The 21280-nt window shown below is 42.5% G+C and overlaps 1 pseudogene; it reads right to left on the bottom strand.

The window, feature by feature from the left end:
- Positions 1 to 431: 431 nt before the first annotated feature.
- LOC148500924 (uncharacterized) lies at positions 432 to 10546 on the bottom strand (annotated as a pseudogene).
- Between the last annotated feature and the right edge of the window lie 10734 nt (positions 10547 to 21280).

The raw sequence follows: 21280 nt of genomic DNA, 5'->3' as shown, positions 1-21280 counted from the left end.
GCTATACAATGATATTGTGCTCTACTTTGTTTTGCCTGGCTTAACAATGTGTGTTTTTCCTGCATTCTATCCTGTATTCTATGGTGATGGATTCCTATCACTATACACTTCTGATAGCCTATGCTGATGTGAAGCTCAGCAAAGGGGGAGGCTAAAGTCCTGCTGGATGAAGGAGAGGCTGCTGCAGAGGGATAGTCACTCCTACATGCCACTGCTGATGGAGATTAGGGAGAACAGCCCAGATGATTACCACAACTGCCTGCATATGGATGATGCCACCTACCAGGAGTTGCTACATCTGGTGACCTCCTGTATCCAGAGGCAGAATATTAAGATGCAGAGGGCCATCCCTACTGAGGATAGGCTGGTGGCTACACTGAGGTTCCTGGCTACATGAAGGTCCATGGAAGACCTTCATCTCCACTCAAATTTTAATCCTCATCATCCCTGGGACCTGCAAAGCCATTGTGAAAGTGCTGCAATACAAGTTTTGCAAGGTAAAATACCAGACCACACTTTTCTTCAGAATAAAAATAATTTTTGATTCAAATTTTTTTTTCAAAACTCAATTTTCTTTTTTAATAAAATTTAAGACACAATAAAAATGATTTGCTGCTAACAGGGTTGTTTTCTTCTATACATTTTTAAATTAAAGTACCACTGTACAAAGAATCCAGACAGCTTTCTTTATATATTGCAGTTCCTCTGAATAAAGTTTTGGGAGTGCCGAGGAGTGAGAACAACATATTACCTTTAGGCCCCTCCCCCCGGCAAATAAAGCACAGAGGGAAAAGTGTTTGTTTTAAGAGAATCGGTATGACTAGAAGGCGGCTGAATAGCTGACAGCTGAAATCCTGACAGCGGAAGGCTGGAATGCTCAGAATGCCGGCAGCAGTGGATAAGTATGCTAACCTAACCCTACCCCCCTAACCCTAACCCTTCCTTGGTGGTGCCTAACTCTAACCTCCCAAGGGGGTGCCTAACCCTAAACCCCCCACAGTGGTGCCTAAACCTAACCCCCCTTCCCTGCACCCTAAATGTAACCCTCCCGGGGGGGTGCCTAACCCTAACTCCCCTTCCCAAAACCTAACCCTAACCCTCCCGGGACTTTTCCATTACTTACCCATCCAGACTATCGGGATTCTGCTGCATCGTGATGCCAGCATCGGTATACCATTTACTGTTGGGATATCGGTGTCGGTATATTGTCGGGCGGTGGGTTGCAGGCTGCAGGATATCGACTACTGGCATTCCATCCGCCATCAATGTGACTGCATATCGTTTTAACATATGCACTATAGCGATTGTATGACACAGAACAATAGTATTCAGCAGACATTCAATACACAAAGGTGGGATATAAAAACTACAATACAATATGAAAATCAAATTATCAACAAATTTTATCAGGCCCAAATAACTATGGGGCACTATGCTTAAAGCACAGATCGGAATAGGAGAATAAACATGTGATATAATCACAAATTGAGGTGCCAATAGAAGTACCATATAGCATACTACCCAATAGTTATTTGGGCCTGATAAAACTTGTTGATAATTGGGACCCTTTTTTAAAGTAAAAAAGTCAGGAGTCTCCTCCTCTGCCTCTAACAAGACAATGTATATTGAGGAGGGGTAGGTGGGTGGGGGAGCAGGGTGTGTTAAGATGGGTGGGTAGGTGGGTGGGGGAGCAGGTTGTGATGCGAAGGATGGGTGGGAGGTTGAAGGAGTAGGGTATAATGGGGTTGAATACATCCCTCTAGCGGGAGGGGCAGTGGTGATGGGTCCATGCTGAGTCAGGCAGGTGTATGCAGTTAGGAGCCACTTTCTCACCTGGAATATAAGGTCAGAGATTATAAATTCAAACTCCACCTGCATATCAGTGTCCATCTGGCGGACTGCGCTAGCTTTGTATGTAGCAAGGTGGTCAAAATGATCAGGTGGTTTTCGTGAAGCTTCTTATGCCTGTTTCAGTATGTCATCTTCACGTTGTGCGATATGCTTGGTTTTTCACCGCTGATTCTTTGGGGGTGGTAGGGATGCTGGTGGAGCCGATGAATCCCCCTTTCTCTCAGTGAATAGGCTTAGGTCAGGGGTGTCCATTATGTCCAGGTCTGAGGTGAGAGTCTATTGAGAAAAAAACATAAAGATCATGTTTTAACCACATATTTAATTTTTTTCTAGTTCTCTACAAGCTTGGAGGAGTGGAAAGCCATCGCAGAACAATTCAAAAGGCGTTGGAATTTCCTTAACTGCGAGGAAGCTATCGATGGGAAACATGTACCCATTATCCCACTTCCCAACACTGGATCAGATTATTATAATTACAAGGGGTACTTCAGTAATGTTCTCATGGCTGTGGTGAATTGGCAAATATGAGTTTATCTTGGTTGATGTTGGCAAGAAGGGCCGTGCTTTGGATGGTGGGTCCTTCAAAAATACACCATTCTACGTGAGACTCACCTCCAAGACCCTTCACTTGCCTTCTGTGGAGGAAACCAAGCACAGACTAAATTTTGTCTTCATGGCAGATGAGGCTTTTGCATTTTACGAGAACATCATAATGCCATATTCAAAAAAAGGTCCGGACCAAAAAAAAAGAAGTGGATCTACCACTACAGGCTTTCCAGGGCACGCCGTATTGTTGAGAATGCCTTTGGAATACTAAGCAATCATTTCCGCATACTCCACACTGCAAACAACCTGCGCACAGACAAGATTGACTTCATTTTGTTGGCATGATGTGTCCTGCATAACTTTCTATGCCACAAAACCACACAACAAAGGGCATTAGGCACAGCTGTACCAGAAGACATAGAAAAGCCAGAAGAGGTAGTTCAAATGTCTTCTGTGGCTGCACCTACACTGCAAAACAGGTCAGGGTGGAGTATCTGGCCTATTTTAATGGAGTGGGTGCAGTGCCATTGCAGGAGGACTCAATCAGATAAAGCTGAGTAGACAATTTGGACTTCACATTACACAAATGCATTTAAAAAATAATTTGGACTTTTACATTTCACAATAATATTTAGCTTGGTGTTTATGTACTGTGGGCCTGATTCAGAGCCGGACGCAAGCATCTGCTCGCTCGTACGCATTCAATGTTTTTTACTACGCATGCATTCCAGTAGTTATGCGCATGTGCGGCCGTAACTTTGCAATCAGTTTTCCTTCATTCGTATGGACAACGAGCAGGAAGTGACCTGTGTAACTTGATTGACAGGATGGTCCGTTTATGGGTGGTGACGGGGGTGGAGATGTTAAAACGCAGGCGTGCCTAGCCGTTTTTTGGGCGTACATTTATTATCTGCTGCGATTGTCAAAATTGAGCGGAAGTAGTGATACATCACTGTGTGATTCGGTTTCCATTTTGCCTGCTCGTTCAGCTTGTGGTAGGGTATTGGATCTCGCAAAGACGATAGTGTCTTCGTAGCTACCTAATGGAATCAATGTTTTTTTTTTTTTTTTTTCTAGAGGCACAAAACCAATCACCTAATAATTGGATAGCTTGTTGTGATGTTATTTTGAAAAATTACCTGTTGTTTAACTTACTTACGTTCGCATGTTGGAATGTCCTGGTTATTTTATTTTTTTCTGCAGTTATATTTTGTAAGGTTCGGGTCTTGTTTTTTTATTTGTAAGACATAAGAATGTTAATTTTTTAAAAGTTTAAAGTATGTTTGATAGAGTAACATTTACCCAGTTGTAAATGATTTTGCAGACTTTTTTTTTTGGGTTACTTTTTTAATTGATAAATCATTAAAGAATTTTAACCATTTGAATTTAATTTTTTTAAACAATAGAAAATAACTATTTTTAAAATATAAGCAAATAATTATAACACTGAATTTAAAATAAAAAAAAACAAGAAAGGAGATGGAGGCTTTTTTCTTCCCAAATATGGGGCAAACATAGAGATGAAAATTGGGACATTTAGCCAGTGCTGTTAACGTCTTCTTGGACACTTGGCCTGATGTTGCTGGCCACGAGCTGTTTGCCTGGTGGTCCGCTGGCTGGCCTGGCCAGAGGCAGATGGATTTTCCTCTGGCCTAGGCATAGGGCTTGGCAAATTTTGTGGGATGGCTGATGGTGTGCAAGAGGTGGTGGGCCTAGATGGTACTACAAGAAGGGAGGGTGGCTCCAACATGTGCAGGTGGATGATCTTCGACCATTGGCCGCAGCAGATTCCTTTAGAGCGTCCGCCACCCACAGCAGAGTGCCCTCCATCCTCAACAAAATCTGAGAGTTTGTGTCTGTTTTTCCAATCAGGTTTCTGAGGAGGGCCATGGCCTGTGAGGGAGGTGCCCCAGGAGTGTCCTCCACAGGGTCTCCAGGTGGATCCATAGGTTCCTCCCCTGCAGAGCCAACAGATCTACTGCGGTCCAAGCTCACCTCTGGAGCAGACTCTTCCTCTTCTGTGCCTGTAAAAAAATATTTTTTTTTTCTTATTTTTAATTTTGGAAAAATAAATAAAATAGTATTTAAGCTCATTTACCTGTGGCAGCATGTGGAGCCGCAAAGTCTGGCATGTCTGTGTCCATATTGGAGACGCCAAACACCTCCTCTTCCTGCACACACCCCTGTGCCAGCTCCTCCAAATCAGTCAACTGAAGCGACACAGGGGTTGGCCCACCACCTGTCCCACCTGCATGCCTAGCCCTATCTGCAAGCTTTTGTTTTAGCCTGTATTTGAAGTTGCTCCATCTGTTTGATAATTATGTAGTTTAGTATTACATCTTTGAAATAACATTTGGTAAAAATATTGTTTACTTCATTAACTTACCGCCTTTTAACTTTTTTGGTTGACCTGTACAAGTTTCCCGCTTCATTACCAGCACTGGCTATGTCCTCCCAAATTTTCTATCTCTGTGTTACTCCCATATTTCTGTGTGCCTGTGATAGATTATCAATACACATTTGGTCTAAAACCTCCATCTCCTTTCTTGTGAACTGGGGTTGTCTCCTTCTTTTTCGGCCTTGTCTACTGGGCCCCGCAGCCTCCTCATTATCAGCCTCAAAACCTTAAATTTTTTAATTTTTTGGGGAAAAATTAATTTGTTTTGGGATATTTTGCATCAAGGGCTAAACATTGCTGAGTACTTACCTGCAGGTATATTACTTTGGGTTTGCTGCTCCTCCAAGGACATTTTTTCAAGAATGGTAGAAGCAGACAGAATTTTGGCTGTCGTGACGTTTTTATAGATCCGTGTGCATCATGCGCCCGCATCATGCTGTGTGCACGGCTGTTTTGCATCACTGATTTGGGCGGGAAAGTTCTGCCTATTTAAGGGTTTTTTGTTTCAGCCTTTCGGTGTGCATTATTGAGGTTGTTTGGTGTGTTTTTGGCGAGGTTGGAGTTTGTTGGCACAAAATTATTCTCAGTTCATTGGAAGGTTGGTACCTATGTGTATGTCATGCTTTTTTTTTTAAATGTTTTTTAATATTTTTATTTAAAAAAAAAAAATTATCTTTGTTCTTCTTTAGTGGTTGGATTGGCGAAAAAAGTTTATTTGGTTTGGCATTTTCGAATTTGTTGTTTTGTCTGGGTGTGGTAAGTAGATGTGTTATATTTGTTTATTTGCAAAATGAAACCATTAAAATATACATTACAATTGTTTTATGGTGTATTTAGTATAAACGATGTAACCACAAAATCCATAATGACACGCCCAGTTATTTATAGATGTCCTAAATTTTTGATGCCTAGGAGTTGTCGCGTTAATTGATGCGTTCTCATGTCTTTATCTCAGGCGTACCTTAAAGCAATACCATAGGAGTTGTCACGTTAAATGATGCGTTCTCATGTTTGTTTTATGTATTTTTTTATATTTTGGATATTAAGTAGTGTTTTTAATTTATAAATGGGCCTAGGACACCAAGAAAATTTGCCACACATGGTTTGACACTTTGGTTTATCTGTTTTTTCATTTTGTATATTTGCCTTGAGGTTTGTAGTGTAGTTTTTTCATAATTAAATCCTTGATTTCATTTTTAGAAGTGATTTTTTCTGAGGAATAGCTTAACCTCATCTGTATACTGCATGCAGTGGTTTGGAAGTGGCCTTAGCCAGCCTTGTTAAGCCCTAATTTTTCTTAACCATATATATATATTTTTTTTAAATAAAAAAAAACATGTAGGATTTCGTCAAGATGGCCCTACCCAACCCTGTAAGATTCTGGATGTTTTTTGTAAAGATAAGTATATTTTTAGTTTATTACATTTCTAAATAATATTTTTTTTGAATAACATTTCAGATAGATGTTGGTCATCTCATAGTGGCAATGGTCCCAGACCCCGACCAACCTGTACATCCTCCTAGGCGTAGGCATCAGAGGCTTGCAAGGCCCCAGATATTTCGAACATTTGTCACCCTTTTTGGAATGCCAGACGATGTGGTGTTAAGGCGGTACCTCCTACCACCCCAAATTATCATAGACACTCTTTCATTAATAGAGAGTGACCTAGAAAGCGAAATTAACATTCCTACAGCAATACCACCACTAGCGCAGTTTATGTTGGTGTTACATTTCTGTGCCTCAGGATTCTTCCAGACCACAGTGGGAGTAGAGGCTGGAATTTCTTAGTCCTCCTTTTCCAGGATCCTGAGGTGCGTGATGTATGCCATGTTTAAACACATCCATCATTTTATTCATATGCCATTGGATATGGGAACCCTTGCTGTGGTTAGGCCAACATTTTTTTTTACAAATTGCAGGCTTCCCACACATCATAGGGCTTGTGGATGGCACTCACATACCACTTCAGCCTCCGGCAGTGCTGGAGGCTATTTTTAAGAATAGAAAACATTTTCACTCTATGAATGTAATTATGGTATGTGATGCCTCCCTCCAGATCCTGTCCCTGAATACTAAGTTTCCAGGCAGTGCACATGATGCCTTTGTCATCCTGCAATCAGGGCTTTGGCACAAATGAAACAACCTACAAGCTGGTGATGCATGGCTTCTGGGTAAATTTGACGTCTAATTTTCTGAGCTTAAACTGAGCTTGTAGTACTTTTTTATATTTTTTAGTGTGTTTTTACCTCAAATACCAACATCCTGTATACTACACTCAAAAAACCTTCTATGCAACATTTCGAATAATCTTGGATTTTCGTCTTGGACAAATGTGACTTTGTACTTTTTATGAACAACATGTTGGCCTGTTACATCTTCAACCAGTTCTTGATTGTTTTTTGGTTTGGTGTGTGTATAAAACATAATGTTTGATTCCGTTGTGGACATTAAAATTTTTGAACATAAAAATAATTTTTTGTTTAGAGTAATTTCTAAAATATTCAGCTTAAACAATCTTTGTATGTTTATATTTTAAATTGTTTTTGGTGCCTAATGTAAACTTATTACTAAAAATGTGCGTGTGTGAAATATGTGTTTTCTGTATTTTAGTGGACATTCTAAGCATGTGGAAACTAATAGAAAGACACATTTGGATTTTGGTGTACACATTTCACAACCAAACTGCATCTCCATTGCATTAGGTACATATGTGTATTAGGGATTACCAGTATGGAGGTAATGTCAGATTTTACCATGATGTGTATTGTAACATTTATAACAAAAGTTTGAAACATATCCTGAATGACATTAAAGATATTGCTTTACTAATTACAAAGTAGAAATGTTTCTGAATTGACCTTTTTTTAAAAGCCGAAACTGTTTAGCCTTTCTAATGATTTATTCGAATTAAACCTAAACCCATGCTACACATACCAACATATTGTTTGGCCTTGGCTTCTAATGTGTGAGTCAATGAATGAGTCATTTTTCAAACAAACATTTATTGTCTCAAAAATATCAAACCCAGAAAAAACTCAAATTTAAGGATGGCGCATCAACACAATTATCTTCGCCAAAGATGAGTCAATGTCGCTTAAATTGGCTCTAACACGCTCCAACTCTGAAACAATCGCTGCTTCCCACATTCGTGACTCTGTTGAAAGAATTTTTTATTAATTTTGAAACATTACAATATAATAGTAAGAAAAGAACAGTCTGATTAACTTTGAATACATTTTTACATACCTAGGCAATTGTGTAACCCATTTCACTGGAATAAAAACGTTCATAAAAAAAATTAACTAACATTATATCATAACATTAGCTTAATTTAAAAGGCATTACCTCATGATAATAGTGGGTAGACCAATCTATTTAGATTATGAATGCAGCCTAACACAATTAGCAATGTTTTTGTTTTAAAAAACAGGGCCAGCCACACAAGGCGTGTATTGGGCTGTGGTATATGCACAATGCAAATACGCAACCTTAAAAAAGCAAAGTAATCTAGTTTGCAAATTGCAGAATAATTACTCAATGTAATTTTGAGGGACACAACCCAAAACATTAAAACAATAAAAATTTGAGAGTACCTCCATGTGGCCAATTCTCTACAAATAAAAACATGAGAAACAAACCAGTACGGATAATCCACCAAAAACCAAAGGATTTAATTTTTTATGGACTCACATTTGAATACTGGTTTAAAGATTTTAGGCATATAGGGACCATTTTCCAAAACAATATATAAAAAATGTGCCAAAAATACCTGAAATATCCTGATCAGGGGCAAACTGGGCTGAGTCCCCAACAGATGGAGGCGTAGGCCAATAGATTGGCGAAGGATTCAGGGAGGGAGGGGTAATTTGGGAGGAGAACAAAGAGGAGGAAGTGGACAATTGGGAGTGTTGGTCAGGGGAGGGAGATGAAATTTGGAAGGGTAGGTCAGGGGAGGGGTAATTTGGGAGTATTGTCCAGGAGAGGGAGGGGTATTTTGGGAGGAGTGGCCAGGGGAGGGATGGGAAATTTGGATGTCTGGGTCAGGGGAGGGTGGCAAAATTTGGGAGGAGTGGGCTGGGGATGGCATTGGTGGAGTGGATGATAGTTGCTGGGCAGACCTTCTCCGGCATCTCTGTATCTGGTCATGACCTAAATGAGGCATATTTGTAAACAAAATTAAGCCAAAATTTAAGGAAAAAAACAAAGCACTAACATATTCACATACATTTATAATTAAAAAAAAACCTTTAAAAGGACAAAATTGAAACCACTATCCAAAAGTCATCAATGGCTTTTAAGTTTAAAAACAAGGCCATAATGCACACATGCACACGCATTAAGGATTATTTACATTAGCAAAGTACAATATGAAAAAAAGATTGGGAAAGACATTGAACCATTAACAAATACACTTACGCCGATGGATCCGCAGCCGCAGAGATACCAGCAGGCCAGGTGACCTGCGTCGCAGGTCAGACCATCGATGCTCAAGTTGCCCAATGGTCCTGTGATAGCCAAGCACACGGAGATGGCGCCACACCTCCACGTTCGCTTGCTGCTTAATGAGGTTTGTAATGGGGGATGAGATTGGCCAAGCAATGGTCCAAAACCTCCGTCAACACAAGCAACTCACGGCGTGTGAATGCACTCGCTCTCATGCTGGCAATGATTTTTTAATGCACAAAAACTTTTTTACAGCTACCAAAACAAACTGATTGGCTAATGAACTTTCATAAAATACAGGCAAAATTCTATTGGTTAAGGTATGAGTCATGTGAACAACCCCCAAAAAATATATTGAGAGTTATGATTGGCTACATGCATTTAGGTGCGTAAGCAAAGTTAAGGCCAAACAAATAACCATATTTTAAAAAATACAATGAATAACAAACTACCATTAATACCAAACAAACATTCTTGAGACTTAAACTAAAAAACAGCTTTGCAAAAAAAAAACGTACAGATACAGCAGAGAAACTGCAAAACAAAAACAAAACAATAAAGTTTATTGACATTTGAAAAAAAACACCTAGAGTGAAAACATTTGAGCATCAATTAAGTAAATTAATGTAATGATTGGCAGCAATCGATTAACGTACAAGCCAATCGAAACATGACAGGGTTACTTACGGGAATTACTTGTGCGAGCACAACCATCTGAAAAAGACGAGTAGAGCGCTCGCTATTTCTGTCGCTCGCTAGCTGGTGGAGGGGATGGGTGAATATAGGGCGGCAGCCTAGTTACGAGTGGCCACACGTGCTAGTGCATTGATTAATATATTTTCACTCGTATGCACTGCGGGTGAATACAGATTTGCCTCCGGCTCTGAATCAGGCCCTGTGTTACTAACCAGTAGTTCCGCAGATGATTCCCCCACATCTTAGGCCTCCTCTGCAGTGTCTCGCTTTGCCATGATCACAAGGCTTGTCCTCTGTGGCTCCTGCTCCTTACAAAATTTCAGCATACCTCATCTATCCCATGCACCAGACATCTTGGATTCTTCAATCTTCTTGTTCTCCTTTGTGAAGATGGTGCACAGGTTTTGTATTTTTTGGTGCACCCAATCCATCATTGCAGCACTGTAATATGGCCTTCATATTTCAACCAACGCCTGCAGTGCCTGAGTCTTCTTTGACTTAATGGCATAGTCCCTGCTTTTCACTCTCCACAGACATTCGTTTTCTCAATAGAGATCAATGAATCCTGTACTGAACTGGTGGTCTTTGTCCAAAACCAAAAGAACAATCATTTTAAATTTTGGAACAATTATTGTGGCCTCCAATCTTTAGATTACTTTTTAATTTTGTACATAGTTAGATTGTCTATAATCTGGAGTTGATAATGTTTTGGTTTTTTTGTGGTTTTGATAAAGTTTAAAATTGGTTAATGGTTTAATATTTGTAATAAATACACATTTGGGGGATGGTAGCGTGTTATAAACAGTTGGGTACAGTAGCATGTAATACACAATTGGGGGACAGTAGAATGTAATACAGTTGAGGGACAGTAATATGTAATACACAGTTGGGGGAAAGTAATGTGTAAACACAGTTAAGGGACAGTAATATGTAATATGTAAACGCAGATGGGGACAGTAGCGTGTAATACACAGTTGAGGGACAGTAGCATGTAATATACACTTGGGGGACAGTAATGTGTAAACACAGTTGGGGGACAGTAGCGTTTAATACACAGTTGGGGCAGTAGCAGAAATGCCAGAGACAATGGAGTCAGTTGCATTACATATTCCAAATTCCAGGTCACCTTTGAAGACAGAGTGATATATTTAAAGAGCAAAGTTTATCACTGTCATGATCAATGTAAAGAGCAAGATAGGGTTAAGATACAGTAGTGTATTTATGTTTTTAAGATAGATTAGATACACCTCCAGTTATTATATATATATATCTTATCTATCATAAAGATATTATTGCACTTAACACTATCGTGCTCTTTAAATATATCATAACAGAGTCATATACTAAGAGAGCATGGTCGTAATAAAGTCAGCACCACGATAGTTCATGGAATCCATTTTGTATATGTTAAAATTCTCTGTACAGACTTACCAAGTAATTATAGGGAAGTACAGAATGATGTGTAAGTATGCTCATACATTGACAACTCAAACGTATCTTGTGTTCAAATAAGTTTTAGGATGTTCCAGAAAATTTAGGGTCTCATTCAGACCCGGTCGCAAGCGCTGAGCGCTTGCAACCGGGTCGATGCTTATCCACTGCGCACGCGCAACCGCCGCACTGCGCGTGCGCAAGCCCTGGAGTGAGAGAGAAACTCTCTCGCTCCGGAGCTCACTACAAAAGGGCCGGCTGTCGATGTTGATCGACAGCTCAGCCCGTTTTGTAGGCGGGGCAGGAGGGGTGGTTTCACAAATGGAGGCGTTATTATGGAACGCCTGCCATTTTGTGGGCGGCCGCACTGACATCAGCAGTGATGTCAGTGGGGTGCTTCCTGCTCGATTAGAGCAGGAAGCTCCCTGGGGCTTGCGGCTGCTGAGACACAACCTTACGGTCTCGTTGCAAGCCCCGATGGTCGCGATGGTCTTGACCATCGCGACCATCAATCTGGTCGGTCGCTAAAGCTGTGGGTGGCAACCCACAGCTTAGCTAGCGACCAGGAGGCCACACTTAAAAAAGAAGCGGCCGCCCTAATTCAGAACGAGCGGTCACTTCTTGCGAGCGCCTCTGAATGAGGGCCTTAGTGTGTACAGCCCTTAAGCTAATTTCAGTATTGCTCAAAGGATAAGTGTACATGAGCATACAACTTTTGGCTAGGAAGATAAGGCTTAAGACAGAATGATTAGCTTAGCCAATAGTATTGCAGTTAGTATGCATTAATCAGGAAACGCCTTAGATATGCTATATTAGAGGATTGTTGTTTTAAATACACTTTGGAGTGAATTTAGCGTTACACAAGCTGCAGACTCGTGTCAGTTTCACTCTCCATGGCCATGAATGCTACCTGTGTGCTGGATGCTTGTGTCAGGATCCGGCCTGGGATCGGCCTTTACTCACCACTGGACTGGTGTCTTTAGGCTCTAAGGCATTCAGACGTCAGTGGCAGTGGTGGGTTAAGGCTGAAGATTCTCCCGGGTGTCCGGTAGGACTTTCATGTTTGTGTCCTGACTCCTGTGTTAGCAGGCATGAGCACAGCCATGTTGGTTCATCTCACCTAACCATTTTCCTCCAATGACAGTCCTGCTTGTGTCTCAGCTGATCTCAGGATCCAATGACCAGCTGCCTAGGGGTATTTAGGTACGACTCCTGCAACAGGAAGTTGCTGTTCAACTTCGCTGTAAGACTGCATGTTCAGAAGTCTTTCTCTGTGACAACCGTCTCACATTCCTGAGGCCGTATTGCTTCCTTCAGTGTTCCTGGTTCCCTGTGTCTCTTCAAGCATTACTCCATGTATTCAAGTCCCTGCATTCTGTACTAATCTATCCTATGTGCCTCACATCATCCCACTGTGTGTCATTTCCAGTTTATCTGCCAGTGCGTCCAGAGCCGCTCTATAGTGTACTAAATATACTCCACTGTGTATCAAATCCAGTTCATCTGCCAGAGCATCTGGAGCCGCACTTTAGTGTACTAAATACACACCACTGTGTATCGAATCCAGTTCATCTGCCAGAGCATCTGGAGCTGCACTTTAGTGTAATAAATACACATCACTGTGTATCAAATCCAGTTCATCTGCCAGAGCGTCCGGAGCCGCACTTTAGTGTACTAAATACACATCCTTGTGTACTAATTTCCAAGCCACCTTCCAGTGCTTCCGGAGCCACTACTTTGTGTACAAAATATACAACCTTGTGCACAAATTTCCAAGTCACCTGCCAATATGTCAGGAGCTGCACCTTTGTGTTCTAAATATTATTCCTTGTGAACCGGATCCCTGTGCTTCACTGCAAGACCATCAACACCCCCTGTGTGTCACAAGTGGCATTCTTGTGTTTCTTATTTCTGAGCTTCAGTGCAAGTCCCGTCTACACCTCCAGTATGTCCTAATCAGCATCCCTGTGTCTCAGTTCAGGCCATTTCCTGGTGCAACCCCCAGTGTTCTCTGTGTAAGTTGTCTTATGTAGTTTATTCCTAGTCTTACATCTCTCCCAGGTACCTGTCCAGAGGGCCACGACCTGCTCACTTGGTGCAGCAAAAACCATATCCCAATTGGAAGGGTCACTGGAGAAAACAACAGAGTTAGACTCTGAGCCTCTGGGCAGGTCTTGCCAAACCTGGGTTTGACCGCAATTGGAAGGCTTAGTCTGTCACCCCTGTCATATCCATGCAACTATCCTAAAACCCCCCAGTCCTTAACCTCACCAGAGGTAGTTCCTGTGTCGGTTGTGAAAGTTTGAACAGCCTCAAACATGCCAGCCACCAGGTTTCACGATCCAATCAAAGTTCATGAATGACTTTCTCAAGTAGAAACTCATGAGACTACTATACAACTCATGAATCAACAGTTGCAAGAACTTTCTGGTCAAATAATTTTTATTTCCCATTCTAGTTTCTCTATCTCCAGTTGATTTACAACTTCCATTAGTAAAGTCTCCTGGGCCCGTTCCTCCCAAGTCTCATCAACACCCATGGCAGAAAGTTCTTCTAAGTCATCTAATCTATCATCCCAGTGTCTTCTGACCTCACAGTTGTCTGGTATCGGTGCTACTAAACATTTTGCAAGTTTCCTACAGTTAATAGAACAACTACAAATTCTTCTTCCTGAAATTGTTCAAAGTCTTTCTAATTTTTCTAGTCCCACTGCTGATTTGGGTACCATCTCCTCCACTCAAGATAAAGTGGGGCACCGAAGCTCCCTGCATCCTCAACTTACTGAGTTTGAATGCCAGCAATGCCGAGAATTTCACATTTGTCTATATTGTGGACATAAGGATCATGTTATTAAAGATTGTGTACTTCGGTCACTAAGAAATAGTGAAAAAAGTGTAAACAGTCATGTCTGCACTGTTGGTTCTGACCATCAACCATTGGAGGTTTCAGCATCCCTCGGTCCTGATGAGGGAGAGAGGTCCATCAAAAATTTAGAAAAATTGAATTTTTATTTGTGGACCAACCACAAGATATTGTTATCCATATCAAGGAAATTTCAGAAAGATAGTTTTTCTATGAAGCTCCCAGAGATACAAATATCTAGTAGATACGGTCTCCAACCAGACAAAATTTGTTCTGTACCTTATGCTAAGTGTTCTTGTGATCTGGTTTTGGAGGGACAATTATGTTGCTATCCACTGGGGAAGAGTCTGTGTTCACCACACCAGAAGTTGGTGTGTTATCATCTTCGGAGGTGCAGTTTGCCTCATCAAGAACCAGTGCTTCACCTGAGTTTTCGGTACCTATAAGGGTACACTGTACTGAAGTTCCTAAGGGAACTAGTGATACTCCAACATTAGCTTCCAATATAGTTCGAGAAGGGTCTTTGGAACAATTGCTGCCTACCACTAATATTTTGAGTTTTTCACCCCAGGAAAGCGTTTCTGTTTTCAGTTTCATACCCCAGGAAGGGTTTTCAAGTATCTTACCCCAAGAGAGGGTTTCAAGTTTTGTACCCCAAGAAGGCGTGTTGGGTCTTTCACCCCAGGAGGGAGTCTCTGGTCTTGCATCAAAAGGGAGGGTTTCATGTTCCATACCCCAAGAGGAAATGTCAAGTCAACTTCCCTACGAAGGGGTTTTAAATCTCATACTTCAGCAAGGGGATTCTAGTCCTACAACCCAGGAGGGGGCCTTCACTTCAAGTTTCACACCCAAGGAGGGGGCTTTCATTTTGAGTTTCATGCCCCAGGAGGGGGTCTTCATTTTGAGTCTGACACCTCGGGAGGGGGTCTTCATTTTGAGATTCACACCCCAAGAGAGGGTTTCAAGTTTTATTCCCCAGGAGGCATCTTTTGGTGTTATACCCCAAGAGGGGTTTTCAAGTCTCGTACCCCAAGACAGGGTTTTGGGTCACTCAACCCAGGAGGGAGTCTCTGATCTTGCATCCCAAGAGGGGATTTCACATTCCGAACCCCAGGAGAAAATGTCAAGTCAACTTCCCCAGGAAGTTGTTTTTAGTCCCATACCCCAGCTGGAGTTTTCAAGTTCCATACCCCATGAAAGGGTTTCAAGTGTCTCACCCCAAGAAGAAGAAGCACATTGCATGTCCCAGGAGGGGGGTTTTCTCTCAAGTTTCACACCCAAAGAGGGGGTCTGCGATTCAAGCTGCACATCTCAGGAGGAGTCTTCAGATGTCTCTCCCCAGAGAGAGGTTCCAAGTGACTTGACTTTCCCAATCATTCTTTCTTCTGAAAATAAAACTAGTCCTACAGCTAATGCTTCCAACTTAAACAGAATATCCTAGATGCAAATAAATGCCTGGAAGGTCAAACTTTCGCATTTACAGGAGTTTTGGAGTACATAACCAAAAATGAGGCATAGGCATTAATAGAAGGATATGGAGGCAAAGTCTCTGAAAATATTAGTAATGAGAGTAATTACCTAATCATGTTATGTGATGGTGGTGAGTCCAAACTAAAGAAAGCAAAGGGTTTAGGGTTTAAAATTTTGATGAAGATGGCCTTCGTGTATTAATAAATACCAGCTTCACTTCTTCTGCGTTTCATTCAAGTTCTTCTGTTGATTTAAGTGGGGAGCTTCAATCAAGTTTAGTTGTATCACCCAAGCCTCAGTCTGAAGGATCTCTAAGTGATGTTGCCTCCAAGGGAAATTCTGCAACTCAGGAATTGTCTGATACATTGATGCCCATAGTCTTTTATGGAGAGGTGCCCCAATACATGGCATTGCTGAAGCACTTTAACAGACTAATAAGAACTGATCAGTCTTGTGGTATCACCCCCACCAATCTTGTTAACTTTCTTATTATGAACTTCAGAGGGAGAGCTTTGGAGTGGGCTAACCCACTTATGGAGTCCAAGGCTCCAATTCTACTAGATGTGGGAGCTTTCAGTACAGCTCTGATTAAAGAATTTACTCCTGTGGATCCGTCTTCGATTTCCTTTTCCGATAAAGGTTTTAGTTTGACTTCTCCACCTTCAAACTCAGATGTACTACCTTGCTCCCTTGTCAAGACAACACAGTTCAGGAGCCATCTGTATGGAAGAAGAAAACATCATTCCATACTAGATATCAGCTCAAACTTGGTAAAGCTACAAAGTCCTCATAGTGAGTCTAGGGAGTAAATTTACTAAAGTTTAATTTGCAGCACGATTTGAGGAGTGATTTAGCACTTCTCAAATTGAATCAAATCGCATGCAGCGAAAACTGTTTTTTCACTGCATTTACTATTAGTCCTTTTGTTTTGCGATTTACAAAACAAATTCGATTTGAGGCGGATTTGAAGAGTGATTTGCTGTTCGATTTGACAAGTTCATCTCCAAATCAAATGGCAAATCACCCTTCAAACCACTCTTCAAATCCCAGACACAACAAACTGCTTCATGCTTTCACTTTCAGCATGAGCAGTTTGTTGTCACACAGATACATGCAGACATCAGTTAGATGCCTGCATGTATCTGCCTGGAAAAAGTGTGTAAATAGTTAAATAATAAAAAAAAAACATGAGGTCACGCCCTAAATCAGCACCAGTCCCGGACTACTGAAACCCAGTTCTGGTTGACTAAGTACTGGGAAAAAATGAAGTAGGGTCTCCCTGTACTTAGTACAACCAGCACAGGGCTATGGTAAGCAGACCTGGTTCTGGATTTACAGGGAAAAATTTGCGTAGGGTTCCCCTGTAAGATCCAGAACCAGCCCTGGACCCTTTCTAATGGGGGACTGATGCCACAGCCAGGGGAGAACTATCACTGGGCCCCCCAGCCGCAGCATCAGCCCTGACCATTAGTTAGCCCAGGCCATGGCTCCCTGGGGAGTTGGAGACCTCTTAAAAAAAATGGGTCTCCCTCTTCAGGGCACCCCAAGCCTGGGCTGATAGCCCAGGACTATCCCCGCCACCCCTGGGCGGTGGGTGGCAGGTTGATTGTGACAGTGTGGTGTAAACTTAGAAGTGATAAAACATTGTCTTTCCAGTAGAACCGCAGGTCCCAGCCAGCCTCCCCCGCATGCTGGTACCAGCATGCGGGGCATTAAGGGCCCACTGGGACCTGTAGTTCACCTGTAAAGAAATGTCCCAAGAAACACACACACCTTACAAAGTATAACTTTAATACATACATACATACATACACACACTCACACAATACTCACCTATCTTACCTCCAGTGGTCCCCTTCTCTAGTAGGCATCCATGGGTTAAAATAATAAAATGAAAAAACCGAACCCTCGCATTAAGGAGTAATCAGTCTAACCAGATTGATTACTCCTTCCCGAATGAAGCGCACAGATGCTGCTTCATCCTTTCAAGCTCTGTGTCTGTGCGTTCATTGGCTGAGAGAGGTCAGGCCCAGCCTCTCAGCCAATGAGCAGATCCTCCATTAAACTCAATGGTGGGAGCTGCAGGGTTACTAAAGTTTATCCTGTGGCTCCCACCATTGACTTCAATGGAGGGAGCCATTCATTGATGAAGTCAGGCACCAGTAAGACGTAAAACCAGTTCAGTGGTGTAACTAGGGCAGGGCGAGCGTAGTGTCGACCGCAGTGAGTGCGGTCAACACTACACATTTACAGAGGACCGGCACTAGGCTTCCCAGTGCCAGACCTGTGCTGCACAGCTGAGCCCCTTCCCTCTGCCTGAGCACTTGCCCAATAGCACCAGGAGGAGGGTGGCAGGTGGCTCATGCTGTGCATTTTAACAAACACATCGCTGCCAGACAGACTCTCATTGGGTGCTGCTGCTGCACACACTGGAAGAGCCGGTTCCCTTCTGGCTCCTGCAGTTGGCAATAGGAGAGACATCATGATGTCTCTTCCATAACACAGAGCGTGCCAGCCTGGGAGGACTGAGGTGCAGATGGCGGTGGGAGCCAGATCATGGTTACAGGTAAGTATTTTTCTTTTATTTATTGTTTTATTTTCAGTGTGTATTTGTCAGAGGGGGGTTCTATACCGGGGCACTAATGGGGAACATATACTGGGGGCACTTATACTGGGGGCACTTATACTGAGGCACTAATGGGGGCACTTATACTGGGGACACTAATGGGGGCACTAATGGAGGGGACTAATACTGGGGGCACTAATGGAGGCACTAATGGAGTAGACGTGTACTGGGGCACTTATACTGGGGACACTAATGGGGGCACTAATGGAGAGGACTTATACTGGGGGAACTAATGGGGGCACTAATGGAGGGGACCTATCCTGGGGGCACTTATACTTGGGGTATCGATTCTGGATTTAAACCTCTATATGATCCTGCCTATACCTTTTAACCCTCTATACGATCCTGCCTATACCTTCTAAATCCTGCCTATATCTTCTAGAATTGTCACTATTTAGCATAATGAGTCTTACAGTAAATGAATGCCTTCAGACTTTGAGTGTGTTTCCAAAGCACAAAAAGTTATTATTCAACATAAAAACAGATGGTTGCACGCTGCGATCTACAGACAATTAGCGCAAATAAATCATACAGACCCAAGGTACAGTTGTTACATACGCAAGCGCTCTGGGACCAGATACCGGCATCAGCAAGAAACCTCCGTCAATAGCATCAGCAAGAAGACTCTCTATTGGGATCAGAGAGCACACATATATACTCTAACAGGGATAGGCAATACAATAGGCAAGTTTGGCATGATTCCACTGGTTATCCGTCACTTCTGCTTCTGTTACAGGACAGTTAACAGGTCACTTCAAATGGACACAGGTCAACCTCCGACAGCCTTTTGTCTCCTTTTTCCCGCTGCATGCAAATCTAAGCTGCTAACATCACAGAGTACATTTTAATGTTTTAACTCTCTATAGTCCATAGTTCACAGATGCATGTTCGGATATTCTCACTGATGGTACCGGAGATCTGTTGAGACAGAGTATATCAGTACAACACCAAACACGGTCTGTTTATCATGTACTCATGTACCTTAGTTGCAGAAAACAGTAATTTCTTTACATGCTGGCATTGTGAGTGAATCGAATAATAATAACCCTTTTGCGCTACGGAACTATTGCTTTAAGTGTATGTATGCAAGGGATAACAATGCTAAATAGCGTTGTTTGTCTGGGAGTCTGTGGGGTAATTAGCGAGCAGCGCTAAGCTATAAAGGTATATATGAGTGTGTGGGACTAAGTCAGTATTGGTTGTGTGGGGATTGTTTAAAGTGTTCTAATGCATTTCAGACACACAGCACAGTTTAACAATATTACACTCTCTGCGCTATGAGATTTGTGTTAACCTCACGGCTAGGTGTTTTACTGAGAGTGCAGGGAGAACAGCGCTAACTAGCGCTGTGTAAGTGTTGCAGTGTGTTGAAATGTTATCCTTAGGTGTTTTGACTACTCGCAGTATGATTTTGAGAAGGATTAATAAAAGTGTTCTCATGCTAATCATTAGCTATTTTGCGTTGTGCACTGTTTAACATCGCGTGTATGTGTTGATCTGAATGCAGGGAAAACATCACTAATTTGCTACTATTTTGCGCTGTTCATATTGTCATTTTTATGTATGTTAAACACTGTCGGTATGTGTTTGGGGAAGATTGTTAAAAAGCTGGCCGTGCTATTTATTAGCAATTTAGCGTTGTGTTTTGTGTACTATGTGGTTTTGACAAAATGGCGCTGTGTGATCTATTTCTAAGATGGAGTTTTGTCGCCATTCGCAAGATGGCATTGTGCAGATTCTGATTGTAAACAGATTCTGTCTTAGTCAATCATCCGGCTTCGACAGGGGCACTAATGGAGGGGACCTATACTGGGAGCACTAATGGAGGGGAACTATACTGGGGCACTAATGGAGGGGACCTGTACTGGGGCACTAATGGGGGGAACTTCTACTGGGGGCGCTAATGGAGGGACCTCTACTGGAGGCACTAATTGGGAGGCTACTACTGGGGACACTCCATCAGGGACCACTACTGGGGAAACTGAATAGGGGGTCTACTACTGGTGTCCACTGTATATGTGGGGACTGCTACTGGGAGCACTATATAAGGGGCACTGCATAGTGGGACCACTACTGGGGCATTGAATAGGGAGGACCACTACTGTGGGCACTGGTTAGGGGGGACCACTACTGGGGGCCTGTATAAGGGGGACCACTGCTGGGGGCACTGTATAAGGGGGCCCTACAGGGGGCATTGCATAGGGTGGACCACTACATGGGGCACTGCATAAGGGGGATTAGTACTGGGGGCACTGTATAAGGGGAACTACTGGGGGCCTGCATAAGGGGGACCATTACTGGGGGTACTGTACAAGGGGCACTACTGGGGCCTGTATAAGTGGGACGACTACTGGGGACATTGCATACTGGGGGTACTGTACAAGGGGCACTACTGGGGGCCTGCATAAGAGGCACCACTACTGGGGACATTGCATACTGGGGGTACTGTATAAGGGGCACTACTGGGGGCCTGCATAAGAGGGACCACTACTGGGGGCACTGAATAGGGGGGACTGTATAAGGGGCACTATTGGGGCTAAGGTGTATATGGAATAGAAAGGAATGTTCAAAGTGACGAGAAAGGGGTATGTGTGTCATGTTGACATGCCCCAATTTTAAGTGGCCATGCCCCTTTTGACCACACCCATTTTTTACTGCACGTGCACATAAGGGTGGGGGCTCCATTTTTACATTTGCCCTGAGCTCCAAATACCCTAGTTATGCCACTTCATCAGTGCATTTGTTCAGCTGTGTTAGAAAGCAGGGAAAGAGGTCCTTGTGTTGTAAAAGGTATGTATGTCAAGATAAGGAGCAGGTAGAATATTTCTCAGTAGCCAAGGCAGTGTTATTATCCTTGTAGGTTCCCATTTTCCTTTCAGTAGACACCATTTGGGTAGACTCTGGTCAGAAGTAGTATTAGATCCAGCAATCAACCTCATGGGGTCAGATATTATCC

The sequence above is a fragment of the Taudactylus pleione genome, unplaced genomic scaffold (genome assembly GCF_031769625.1).
Source record: "Taudactylus pleione unplaced genomic scaffold, aTauple2 ptg000539l, whole genome shotgun sequence".
Lineage (NCBI taxonomy): Eukaryota > Metazoa > Chordata > Amphibia > Anura > Myobatrachidae > Taudactylus > Taudactylus pleione.
The sequence above is the reverse complement of the archived record's forward strand: the minus strand, read 5'-3'. Positions and strand labels throughout refer to the sequence as shown.